The 13,067-nt window shown below is 38.9% G+C and overlaps 1 non-coding gene across 1 annotated transcript; it reads left to right on the top strand.

Annotated features, from left to right (window-relative positions):
- Positions 1–1,687: 1,687 nt before the first annotated feature.
- On the top strand, positions 1,688–1,794 carry LOC141675504 (small nucleolar RNA R71). Its single transcript, XR_012556153.1, has one exon. It is a non-coding gene; the product is annotated as a small nucleolar RNA R71 (small nucleolar RNA).
- The last annotated feature ends 11,273 nt before the right edge of the window (positions 1,795–13,067 follow it).

The following is a 13,067-nucleotide window of genomic DNA, read 5'->3' as shown; positions in this document are numbered from 1 at the left end:
ACTGTTAAACTCCCCCACTAAGGCTTTCTTTAAGGCATCAGACCTTAGCATATGATCAAGGTCTGAAGTTACCGCAGAATCAATCAAATCCACCTTTAAGCACTCCTCTTCTTCTGTAGGGAATTTCATCACTTTGAATACATTGAATGTCACATCCTGATCCTGCACCCACATAGTAAGTTCACCTTTCTGCATATCTATCAAGGTACGGCCTCTAGCCAAGAAAGGTCTCCCCAAAATTATGGGAATCTTCTTATCTTCCTCGAAATCTAGAATGACAAAGTCTGCAGGAAAGAAGAGCTTATCCACCTTTACTAGCACATCCTCCACTATGCCTCGTGGGTATGTAATAGAACGATCAACCAATTGTAGAGACATGTAGGTGGGCTTTGGATCAGGAAAAATCAACTTTTTGAAGATAGACAACGATATCAGATTGATGCTTGCTCCAAAATCACACAGGCACTTGTCAAAAGACAATTTGCCAATGGTGCAAGGAATGGTGAAGTTCCCTAGATCTTTAAGCTTTGGAGGTAATTTTTATTGCAGCACAGCACTGCACTCTTCCGTTAGAGCAACGGTCTCAAGGTCATCCAATTTCACCTTCCTTGAATGAATACTCTTCATAAATTTTGCACAACTAGGCATTTGCTCCAGAGCCTCAGCGAAAGGTATGTTAATGTGAAGTTTCTTGAACACCTCCAGAAACTTACCAAACTGCTTATCCAGTTTTTGTTGTTGCAATCTCTTAGGGAAAGGTGGTGGAGGATAGAGCTGTTTCTCCCCTGTATTACCCTCAGGTAGAGTGTGTTCAACAGTAGTCTTCCTTGGTTCCGCCACTTTCTCCTTTTGATTAGCATCTTCATCACCAACTTCAGCTTCTCCGTCTTTTGTTTTTTCAGTATCAGCAACTTTTCCAGACCTTAAGGTAATAACTTTGACTTGCTCCTTAGCTTCCTTCCTGCCTGGCACTTCAGTAACACTGGAAAGTGTGCCAGGTTGATGATTGAGCACTGCATTGGCTATTTGACCGATTTGATTTTCCAAGGTCTTGATAGAAACAACCTGACTTTTGCACAACAACTTGAGTTCCTCAAAATCAGCACTAGAAGGTGGTGCAGCACCTCCTTGTTGATGATATGATTGCCTTGGAGCATAATGTTATGGTTGCTGGAATCCAGGTGGATTAAACTGTTTACTTACGCCTTGCTGATATGGTTGCTGAATAGCATTCTGATTATTGCTCCAGCTGAAATTTGGATAATTTCTGTTGTTAGGATGATAAGTAGCTGGCACAGGCTGCTACAGTCGCTGATAATTGTTCACATACTGAACAGATTCATTAACAAGGGAACACTGATCCGTAACATGAGAACCTGCACAAAGCTCACAGACCATAGCTATCTAATTGACTCCATAGGTGGCTAGAAAATCGACCTTCAAAGACAGCACTTGGAGCTGCGCTGCAATAGCTGTAGCTGCATCAACTTCCAGAATACCTGCTACCTTCCCATGCATCATCCTTTGAGTTGGGTTTTGATGCTCATTTGCAGCCATAGTCACAATAAGATTATAAGCCTCAATATAGCTTCTGGCCCACAAGGTGCCTCCAGCTGCTGCATCGAGCATGGGCTGAGATTGGGCCCCCAAACCATTATAGAAACCAGTGATCACCATCCAATCAGGCATACCATGATGTGGACACTTTCTCAACATCTCCTTATAGCGCTCCCAAGCTTCGCACATGGATTCTGTAGGCTGCTGTGTAAATTGAGTAAGAGCACTCCTCATAGCCGCAGTTTTCGCCATTGGATAGAATTTTACCAGGAACTTTTGCGCAAGATCTTGCCAAGTAGTGATGGACCCAGCTGATTCAGAATGTCACCAGTCCTTAGCTTTATCCCTCAGAGAGAATGGGAAAAGCCTCAGCTTGATAGCCTCATCAGTCACACCATTATATTTGAAAGTACTACAGATCTCGACAAAATTCCTGATGTGCATGTTGGGATCTTCAGTAGCAGCACCTCCGAAAGAAACAGAATTATGCACCATCTGAATAGTGCCCGGCTTGATTTCAAAAGTGTTAGCCTGAATAGCCGGGTGAAGGATGCTTGACTGAATGTCATCAATTTTAGGCCGAGAAAAGTCCATAAGTGTTGGATCTGCCGAAACTATATGATCACCCATGATTACTGGTTCTTTCTGCTCACTTTCTGTATCCGAATCTTCAAAATCAATCTTCTCCGGAATACTAAGAACTTCGTCTGTCTCCTCAGCTGTATCTAAAGTCCTCTTGCGAGTACGAGAACGTGTTTGCATAAACGCTAGCTAAAGTACCTGAAACACAACCGGAAATAATAAGTAATAAGTCTTAATCAATGAGTCCTAATGACCACTGATGGTAAGTACATAAATTAAACAAATACGCCGAGTCCCCGGCAGCGGCGCCAAAAACTTGTTAGGGCGAAAAATACACGCTAATAATACACGCAAGTATACGCGTTCGCAAGTAATATAGAATACTTTCTAGTTCGTTCCCACAGAGACTCAGACTAATTATATTCAATTACACTTACTCACGGCGTATAATTACCTCTCAATGTCAAGACAATAACACTTAGATTTGATTAACTAATTATTAATTACAATTAACTATGAGAATTAAATACTTAATTGATACTTGAATTAACAATATTAAACACACTTGAGATCACAACTTCATTACTATTTCCTTCAATAGTTACTGTTATTACCCTTAGCATGTAACGGTGATGACATTAATCGAACAACATGAAACTGATAAAAGCCAACTTTTGTTGTTACACCCGACATTTCTGTGTAATATTAATTGTAAATTAGGTGTAATTATAAAGCCGAATGCCAATATATTCAACTATTGTATGCTTGTGTGAATGAGAATTTCTGCGTCTTAAATTTTCATTATGTGGTATATGAATTTTCAAAGTAAAAATTTATTTATTTCTTTCATTTTTGATTATAAGGAATATTTTTAAACCTTGAATAAACATCTTTTTAAAAGTTATTTGTTCACAAATTTCAAAAGTAGTTTTATAAAATTTCTAAAAATCCAAGTTATTTTATGGAATAAATTTTATAATTTTTGAACTTGTGTTTTATTTTATAAAAATAAATCTTTATAAATGTTAATTGTTATAATTAGCAAATTACATAGTTGTCCTTGCATGCAAATCCTTTCTATTCAATCCAAAAGGGCTAAAGAGACAATTACCACCCCACTAACTCTTATTTTCTGGCCAAATTCCTCCTTTACCCTTGCATGCAAAATGATCCGAGTTTAAGTGGAAGGGTGGTCATGTCAATTCCTATTTCCACTCACATTTGTCAAAACAAAAACCATAAAATAAATAAAGACATGATCATTTCACACATCACTCACCACCACACTCTTTCTTCCCTCTCTCCTCTCTCTCACTCTCGGTTTTCTCCCCCCTCACTCTCGGGTTTTGCCGAGATCAACCCCCTGCCCATTTTCTTTCTTTCTCAATCAAGTTCCACCTTCTATAACAAGTAAATGTTACTTCCCATGCCATGATCACTTATATTTTAAAGAGTTTTGAGTAGGAAGTTTAAGTTTTAAGGTTGCATGTTAAGGTTTTGGTTGAAACTCAAAGTACAACCTTGATTCTTGTGAGTTTAAGGTTGGTTTTGAGAGGACTACAAGGAATGGTGAAGTGCCAAGTCTTGAGTAGAAAACTCTTGATGTTAAATGGCCATTCCCTTCCATTTCATTCGGCCATGACCATAGGGGAGCCGAATGAATGGTTCTTGAGACCATTCTTGTTGCTTTGTTCAATTTTTGCATGTTTATGTGATAATGGCTTGAATTTTTTAGTAAAAATTTGATGAAACTCCTTGCATGCTAAGTGATCATCTAGATATAGCTCATTCTAGGCTTGCATGTAAATTTTTTGGTAAAACATATTTAGAAAATATGTTGTTTTGGTTTGCAAAACTCAAAGGCATGCATGCATGTGGATTTCACTTAGAATGTTATAAGATTTTGATCATTTGGAAAGATTGTATTAGTAAGATTTAATTTCAGTAGGAATAATGTGTTAATATTGATTAATGCTTCTTGATGCATGGTAATAAGTCGTGTATATCTTTTATAAAATGCATAACTTGTTTCAAAAACTTGATGATTTATGAGTTGTGAAATGTGGTTTCTTTTATTTTCCCATGATTGCACCTTAGGTAAGGATGATCTCCACCAAGATTATTTTGAGTTTAAGGGAGTTAGTTCAGTAGATCACCATGTTTAAGTCTTGGTTTGGGTATTGGGTTGTTGCTGGTTGAGTTTGTCAAGTCAAAACCTTGGAGGAAGGAGAGTTATAGTTTCTGCAGAAAATCAGTTTAGTACCCTGAGGTTTAGAGTGAGTTTTGACCATGTCATTGATGTGAACTTTGAGGCCCAAGCCACCAGAAGTTAGTATTGGGAGTATATAAAAGGTTTTAGGTGTTGGTTGGAGGTTTGCATGTCATTTGGTTAGGTACACAAGTAGAATAACAAAATCTGTCCAGCAGGGGACAGTTTTGTTGCAACTTAGAAATAGGGAGATTTGACCATGCCATGGGTAGGCCCTCATTAGGCCCTGTTGGGCCTTAGTTAGAGAAAGTGTTAGAGAAGTTTTTCCAGCCATAGTTCATAGGATATGAGTTAGAACCATGTGTCACAAGTTAATTCAAGTTAGGGTATTTTCTGCCCAGGAAAACAGGGGAACCATGGACTTTGAGCTTAGGCCCAAGAAGGGCCAAGCCAGACCCTTGAGCCACATCAAGTTTGGGAGATGCCCTTAGGTCAGGAGAGTCTTGTGTAAAAGGTTTGAAGGAAAACTTGTAGTTTAAGAGTGTCTAATGCACTCAAGAAACCATAGTTGTCATTCTGAAATTTGCACCAGTGAGCACTTTCACTCATCACATAGTTTTAGAATACTTAGGAGTGAGGTCTTGGTTAACCACCATAGTTTTAAGATAGTATAAGGTCAGTAGAATAAAAGGCACAAGTGAGGGTCAATAGGTCTTGGATAGTTTAGTAAAGGCACATCGAGTTAGGAAACCAAAATTAGAAGACTTTGTCTAGTTTAGCGACCAAGTGACATAAGTTGTGAGTCGAGATCATCCAAGCCTAGTGTTGCATTATGGTGTATATGGTGTTATTTGGTATTAATATATGATATGTGATTATGTGGCTATGTGTGTGCAATTATAAATTATAGGTGAATATAAATTAAGTGCATATAGGCCTAAGTGCCATCCGTGTTTAAATTCGTGTTATAAATAGGTTAAGTTGGTGAGAATATATTATAATGAGGATTATTATTATTTATGTAGGATCTCGAGATGAGGGAAAACTTTCCATAAAGGTCGAGTGAAGCTCTAGTTGCCCCTACCAGTCAGACCGGACCAGCCTTTCTCAAGGCAAGTGATTCAACCTGTCCCTCATATTTACTGCTAATAGTTCATGCATTGTTGCAACTATCCTGAGTCATTTTGATATATATATATTTAAGTCAAGCGTACCTTATGTTTATCCTTGAAATGCCATGAACCCTTGAGTACGTATTGCAAGTAGTTCAAAAGTCTTATCATGATAGTATATTAAAGTAATTTGAATGCCATAATAAAAGAAAGGGTAGTTACAACTCTTGGTTGATTCTCTTGATTAACTTGCTGATGATTCCTAAGTATTGATATCTCATCCTGATACTTGAAACCCTATAGAACATTACCTTGAACCCTAAAATCCAGATACTTATCAAAGTGATTCCTCATTGATTGATACTCCTCTTTTTTATCCTGAAGCTTGATAATTCTGATATATCCTGAGTTAAAGATCATTTCTGCATACCTTAACACCCTTAGTATTCATGAAGCTTATCTTCTTGATGATCCAGCACTTGAACCTTGATGAGAAACCATTGCTTTAAGCCCAATTTGGCATTACCCTTTATAATATCCAATAGCCTAACTAAACCCCTTGTCTAATCTTTGATATATGAAAACCATTCAGTTACTTTAATAGAGTATAGTTTTGTGAATCATGGCCCTGAGATTTAGTACCATATTTCCCGTGTTTCGAGTTGATCTATAATCCCTTGATAAAAAAAATGTTTACTGTAAAAGAGATTTTGTTATAAATCGGCATCAGTTTTTGAAATAAATAAAATATGGGTTTTCAGTCCCAAAGGGGGATAAATGTTTTCTTTGAATAGTGGATCTGGACTGAGACGCGAGTCCTTTCCGCACTTATATTAGGCTTAAAAGTTGCCTAGGGATTCCCATTAATGTTTTAGAACCCAGCGAGGTTCGGGATTACTTCACGGCTGATCACCGGCTGTAATCCGTAGCATCATAAAATGATTTTGATTAAGATATGATTTTGAAATTGTTTTGATATAAATGGAATGATGCCATCACCCAAAGTTTTATCTCTCGTTATCACTGGTTATGTCTTCCCATTGACATTCTTTAATATATATCTCAATTTATGATTTGTATCGTATTGTTTAGCACTTGTTGAGCATTTGGCTCACTCCTTGCTTTACCCTGATATTACAGCTAGCAGCTATGGTTAGATTCAAGCAGACTGCCCGTAAGACCTGTGATGCTGATGCTTATGTTCGAGCTCAGGTAGAATAAGTGATAGTAGTTTCTGTGAGGACTCGGTATTTAAAATCAGTTGTAATAGATGGTAGTGTTGGGCTGTTCCAAACCCTAAACTGTAAGATCTTGGATTTGGGTATGTTTATTTATTTGTTGTAATAGTTATATTTAATTTGCTGTTTAAGTTGGGGTATGACAGGTTTTGGTATCAGAGCTACGGTTTAGAGTCCCTGGACAGCCCAAATAGGTTAAAGGTATATGTGTAGGTTATAGATAATATGCGAGAGAGTAGGTTAAGTAAGTTTATTATTAATACTTCTCGTATTGGTTTGTCAGCAAAGGGCGCATTCCTCGTCATCCTCTGGTTCGGAAGACACTATTGCTTTCAGCGTGTATGCTGAGTTGAGGCACGAGTTTGATATGCTTCAGGGAAAGTACGACCGATTGATAGACCGACTAAAGAACGTGTACCCGGACAGCCAAAACTATGAAGGGAAGCCCAAGGAGCAGATGACTGCGAGACTTGAGACCTTGGTTCAGTACGTCAACACTAAGCTTGAGGAGATGCCAGTGCACCGGGACCGTACCAGCCAGTATGTCATTCAGATGGTGGTGGATGAGCTCCAAAGCATTGTGAAGACGCTTCGAGAGGAAAAGACTACCAAGCCCCGTTCAGATAGAGTGGAGCCTTAGTTCTTTCCATTTACCTTTCATGTTGTTGTACTATCAGACTCCGTAGAATTTCCCAGTTGTTTCCGTTATTTCCTTTAAATAAGCCTCTTGATCCTAGAATCAGACTTTGTTCTAATCCCATGTATTGTGACCTTTAAATTTCAATAATCATGCTCTATTGTTCCAATTGCTCTCAACTGTTATTATACGCTTTTATATGCATCATCATATCTGCTTAATTTGAAACCTGACCTCACATGTAAATAAGAATGCCATGCGATACCCTCGAATTGTTTTATTATTCATATCTGTTTTGACATAACTCTTATTTCAAGGATCATGACTTCCAAAAATAAGAACCCAACAACCACATCCACCACAGACCCAAATATTCTTCGACTACTGGAAACTTTGCAACAGCAAACCAATGCTATAGCCCAACAACAACTAACTCTTCAACACCGAATTGAAAACTAAGATAACCGTGAACCACACCAACCACCTGAACCACCAGTACCACCTAGACAAATTGTCACTTTCAAGGCTTTTCAGAATGTGAATCCACGTGCATTTCATGATACCACTGATCCAGTAATTGCTAACACATGGATCAAGGAGATGGAAAGGGATTTTGAGTTGGTACAGTTAGGAGACGATCAGAAGACGCCGTATGCTACTTACTTCTTGAAGGGCGAAGTCATCTATTGGTGGGAATCAGTAAAAACTATGGAAGCAACTCAACAGGTTTCTTGGGAGAGATTTAAGAAGTTATTTCTGGACAAGTATTACCCTAAGTACATGCAGAATCAGATGGTGCTTAAATTTTTGGAGCTGAAGCAAGGGAACATGACTGTACTGGAGTATGAGAAGAAGTTCACTGAGTTGTCAAGGTTTGTGACAAAGTATACCAGCACCGAGGAGGAAAAAGCGAAAAAATTTCAGCAAGGATTGGAGCCTTGGATCAGAGATAGAGTGGCTATGTTTGAGCTTGAAACTTATGCGGGAGTAGTACAGAAAGCTGCTCTGATTGAAAATAATGGGACACAGTCAAGGAAGGAAAGGGATAACAAGAAGAGGAAGGTTCCATTTTATGGAGAAAAGTCTGAAGAGGGAAGTTCACAAGATCGGAATGTAAAGAAGATCGGATTCCATAAGGGCGGAAATTTTCAAAAAAAGGGAAATTTGGGAAAAAGGCAAGAATCAAAGGGGAACATCCAGGCAAGCCAAGGGAAAGTTGGAGAAAACAGGTTCCAGAGACCCGAATGCAAGCACTGTGGAAGAAGGCACCCCGGAGTGTGTAATAAGTTGAGCATGACATGCTATAGGTGCAATCAGAAGGGACATTTGGAGAATGAGTGCAAGATGCTAAAGCCAGGAGTTACGTGCTACAAGTGTGGGAAGACTGGACACATGGCTAGGGAGTGTAAGGCAATCGGACCATTCAAAGCTCTAATGAACGTGGCAAGTACCAGTGCGAGCGTGCCAGCTGAGGTATTGGCATTACCTCCACCACCTACAGCAACCCCGCAAGCCACAGCAAGGACATTTGATCTGAAGATGAAGGATGCTGTTCAGAATTCTGAGGTGATAGCAGGTACACTTTTACTCAATACTGTCAAAGCTAAAGTATTAATTGATTCGGGAGCAACAAGATCTTTCATATCAGAATCTTTTGTTGATAAGCTTCAATGTGATAAAATGATTATGAGTGAGGTAGTAAATGTGGTAATTGCGAACCAAGAGAAGATTCCTGTGAATCAATTCTGTCCGAATTGTGAGATTGATATTTCAGGGTATAAGTTCTCAGCCGACTTGATACTCTTTAAGTTGGGAGAGTTTGATATAATTTTAGGCATGGATTGGTTAGGAGAAAATAACGCTCAGATTAATTGTAAGACCAAGAAAGTGTATTTAAAGGCGAAGAGTGGAGAGAAGGTAGTATTTAAGGGGCAGAGGAAAGAACAACTATTTCTCACAATCGTTCAGGCTAAGAAGCTACTTAGAAAAGGTTGTGAGTCGTTCCTAGCGTATGTAGTGGATTCAGAAAAGGGCAACCCCAACATAGAAGATATCCCTGTAGTTAACGAGTTCCCAGATGTGTTTCCAGACGAACTACCAGGCTTACCACCAGATCGACAAATCGAGTTCGAGATCAACCTTGCTCTTGGCATGGAATCAGTTTCAAAGGCCCCATATAGAATGGCACCAGCAGAAATGAAAGAGTTGGTGAGCCAGCTTCAAGAGTTGTTGGATAAAGGAGTGATACGGCCAAGTACATCGCCATGGGGAGCACCTGTTCTGTTTGTAAAGAAGAAAGATGGGAGTACGTGACTATGCAGAGATTATCGGGAGTTGAATAAGGTAATGATCAAGAACCGCTACCCGCTACCAAGAATAGATGACCTTTTTGATCAGCTGAAGGGAGCAAAGTGCTTTTCAAAGATTGACTTGAGATCGGGATACCATCAATTAAAGATCAAAGAAGAAGATATTCCCAAGACAGCATTTAGGACCAGATATGGGCATTATGAATTCCTAGTAATGCCGTTTGGATTGACCAACGCCCCGACCGCATTTATGGATTTGATGAATCGAGTATTTAAGAAGTATTTGGACAAGTTTGTCGTGGTGTTCATTGATGACATCCTTATTTATTCTAAGTCGGAAGAAGAACATAAACAGCACCTCTGGATAGCATTGGAGATACTCCGTCAAGAGAAGTTGTACGCCAAGTTTACCAAATATGAGTTTTAGTTAAACGAAGTTCAATTTTTGGGGCATATCATTGGAAATGAAGGAGTTAAAGTGGATCCGGCAAAGATTGAGGCAGTTATGAGCTGGGAGAGGCCAAAGACTCCTACGGAAGTGCGAAGTTTTCTAGGGTTGGCAGGATACTATAGAAGGTTCGTCAAGGATTTTTCGAAAGTCGCCACGCCATTGACCAAGTTAACCAGAAAGAATTAAAAGTTTGAATGGAGTGCAGAATGTGAGGATAGCTTTCAAGAGTTGAAGCAAAGATTGGTAACAGCTCCGGTGTTAGTACTTCCAGATGATCAAGGAAACTATGTGATATTCAGCGACGCTTCACATAAGGGATTGGGTTGTGTGTTAATGCAACACAGTAAGGTGATCGCGTATGCGTCAAGACAGTTGAAACCGCATGAGTTGAAGTACCCGACGCATGACTTGGAACTAGCTGCCATAGTGTTCGCACTAAAGATTTGGAGACATTACCTCTACGGAGAAAAGTGTGAAATCTACACGGATCACAAGAGTTTAAAGTACATTTTCACTAAGAAGGAGCTCAATATGAGGCAGAGGAGATGGCTGGAATTGATCAAGGACTATGACTGTTCGATAAATTACCATCCTGGAAAGGCAAATGTTGTGGCCGATGCTCTAAGTAGGAAGGAGAGACTGAATATGATGACAACATCAAAGGAATTATCTGAAGAAATCAAGAGATTTGAACTGGAACTTTGTGATTGTGGAAAAGTTGAAGAAGTTTGTCATGCAATAACTTTTCAGCTAACAATAGTGGAAAAGATAAAGAATTGTCAAGAAGAAGTAATGGAGAAAGAGAAGAATCAGTTATCTGGAGAGGAGATTAATACTCAAAGGGATAAGCAAGGGATACTAAGGTTTTCTTCCAAAATATGGATTCCTCATGTACCTGAAATAAAGAATGAGATCTTACACGAAGCCCACAATTCGAAATTTTCAATCCACCCGGGAAGTACCAAGATGTATCGGGACTTAAAGAAAAATTTTTGGTGGCCAAATATGAAGCGAGACGTAGCGGAATGGGTTGCGAAGTGTTATACTTGTCAGAAAGTGAAGGCAGAACATCAACGACCAAGCGGATTAATTCAGCCCCTAAAGATTCCAGAATGGAAATGGGAAAATATCGCTATGGACTTTATAGTAGGACTACCACGAACGAAATCCGGGCATGACGCTATATGGGTTATAGTTGACCGTCTTACAAAGTCAGCGCATTTCCTTCCAATTAATGAGAAGTCGTCATTAGACAAATTGGTTCATCTGTATGTGCGCGAAATCGTACTAAGGCATGAAGTACCTGTATCAATAGTTTCAGATAGATATCCCCGATTTAACTCGAGATTTTGGAAGCAATTTCAAGAATGTCTTGGCACGAAATTGAATATGAGCACGGCGTACCACCCGTAGACTGATGGATAAAGCGAAAGGATAATTCAAACAATCGAAGACATGTTGCGCAGTTGTGCAATCGATTTTGCAGGAAGTTGGGACGACCACTTGTCGTTGATTGAATTCTCTTACAACAATAGCTATCATTCCAGTATCGGCATGCCACCATACGAAGCTTTGTACGGGCGAAAATGTAGATCACCAAAAAGTTGGGATGAAGTAGGAGAAGGAAGGATTCTCGGCTCAGAATTGGTACAACAATTGCATGACTCAGTCAAGTTAATTCAGAAAAGGCTACTTACTGCTCAAGATAAACAAAGGAAGTATGCGGATCCGACACGTAAGGATGTTCAATTCCAAATTGGCGAAGCTGTTTTGTTGAAGGTGTCACCTAGAAAAGGGTTGTCTAGATTCGTCAAGAAAGGGAAGTTAGCACCTAGATACATAGGTCCTTTTGAAATTTTGAGTCAAGTAGGGAAGGTGGCCTACGAGTTGGCCTTACCACCTCAGTATCAGCACGTGCATAATGTGTTCCATGTGTCATTGCTTAAGAAGTACAATCCTGACGCTAGCCATATAATAGAATATGAACCAGTAAAAATTCAGGCAGACCTGTCATTTGTGGAGCAACCGGTCAAAATACTCGACTGGCAAGAGAAGAGTCTTAGAAATAAGTCAGTAAAGTTAGTAAAAGTACTTTGGAGGAACCCTAAGGTCGAAGAATCGACTTGGGAGTTAGAGTCTGATATGCGTTCCCGGTATCCTCATCTGTTCTCTTAGATTCTGGGGACAGAATCCCTTAAGGGGGAGAGGATGTTACACCCGGCATTTTTGTGTAATATTAATTGTAAATTTGGTGTAATTATAAAGCCGAATGCCAATATATTCAACTATTGTATGCTTGTGTGAATGAGAATTTCTGCTTCTTAAATTTTCATTATATGGTATATGAATTTTCAAAGCAAAAATTTATTTATTTCTTTCATTTTTGATTTATAAGGAATATTTTTAAATCTTGAATAAATGTCTTTTTAAAAGTTATTTGTTCACAAATTTCAAAAGTAGTTTTATAAAATTTCTAAAAATCCAAGTTATTTTATGGTATAAATTTTATAATTTTTGAACTTGTGTTTTATTTTATAAAAATAAATCTTTATAAATGTTAATTATTATAATTAGCAAATTACATAGTTGTCCTTGCATGCAAATCCTTTCTATTCAATCCAAAAGGGCTAAAGAGACAATTACCACCCCACTAACTCTTATTTTCTGGCCAAATTCCTCCTTTACCCTTGCATGCAAAATGATCCAAGTTTAAGTGGAAGGGTGGTCATGTCAATTCATATTTCCACTCACATTTGTCAAAACAAAAACCATAAAACAAGTAAAGACATGATCATTTCACACATCACTCACCACCACACTCTTTCTTCCCTCTCTCCTCTCTCTCACTCTCGGTTTTCTCCCCCCTCACTCTCGGGTTTTGCCGAGACCAACCCCCTCCCCATTTTCTTTCTTTCTCAATCAAGTTACACCTTCTACAACAAGTAAATGTTACTTCCCATGCCATGATCACT

This window comes from Apium graveolens, chromosome 7 (assembly GCF_009905375.1).
Source record: "Apium graveolens cultivar Ventura chromosome 7, ASM990537v1, whole genome shotgun sequence".
Classification (NCBI taxonomy): domain Eukaryota; kingdom Viridiplantae; phylum Streptophyta; class Magnoliopsida; order Apiales; family Apiaceae; genus Apium; species Apium graveolens.
This window is presented reverse-complemented; position numbering and strand designations above follow the sequence as displayed.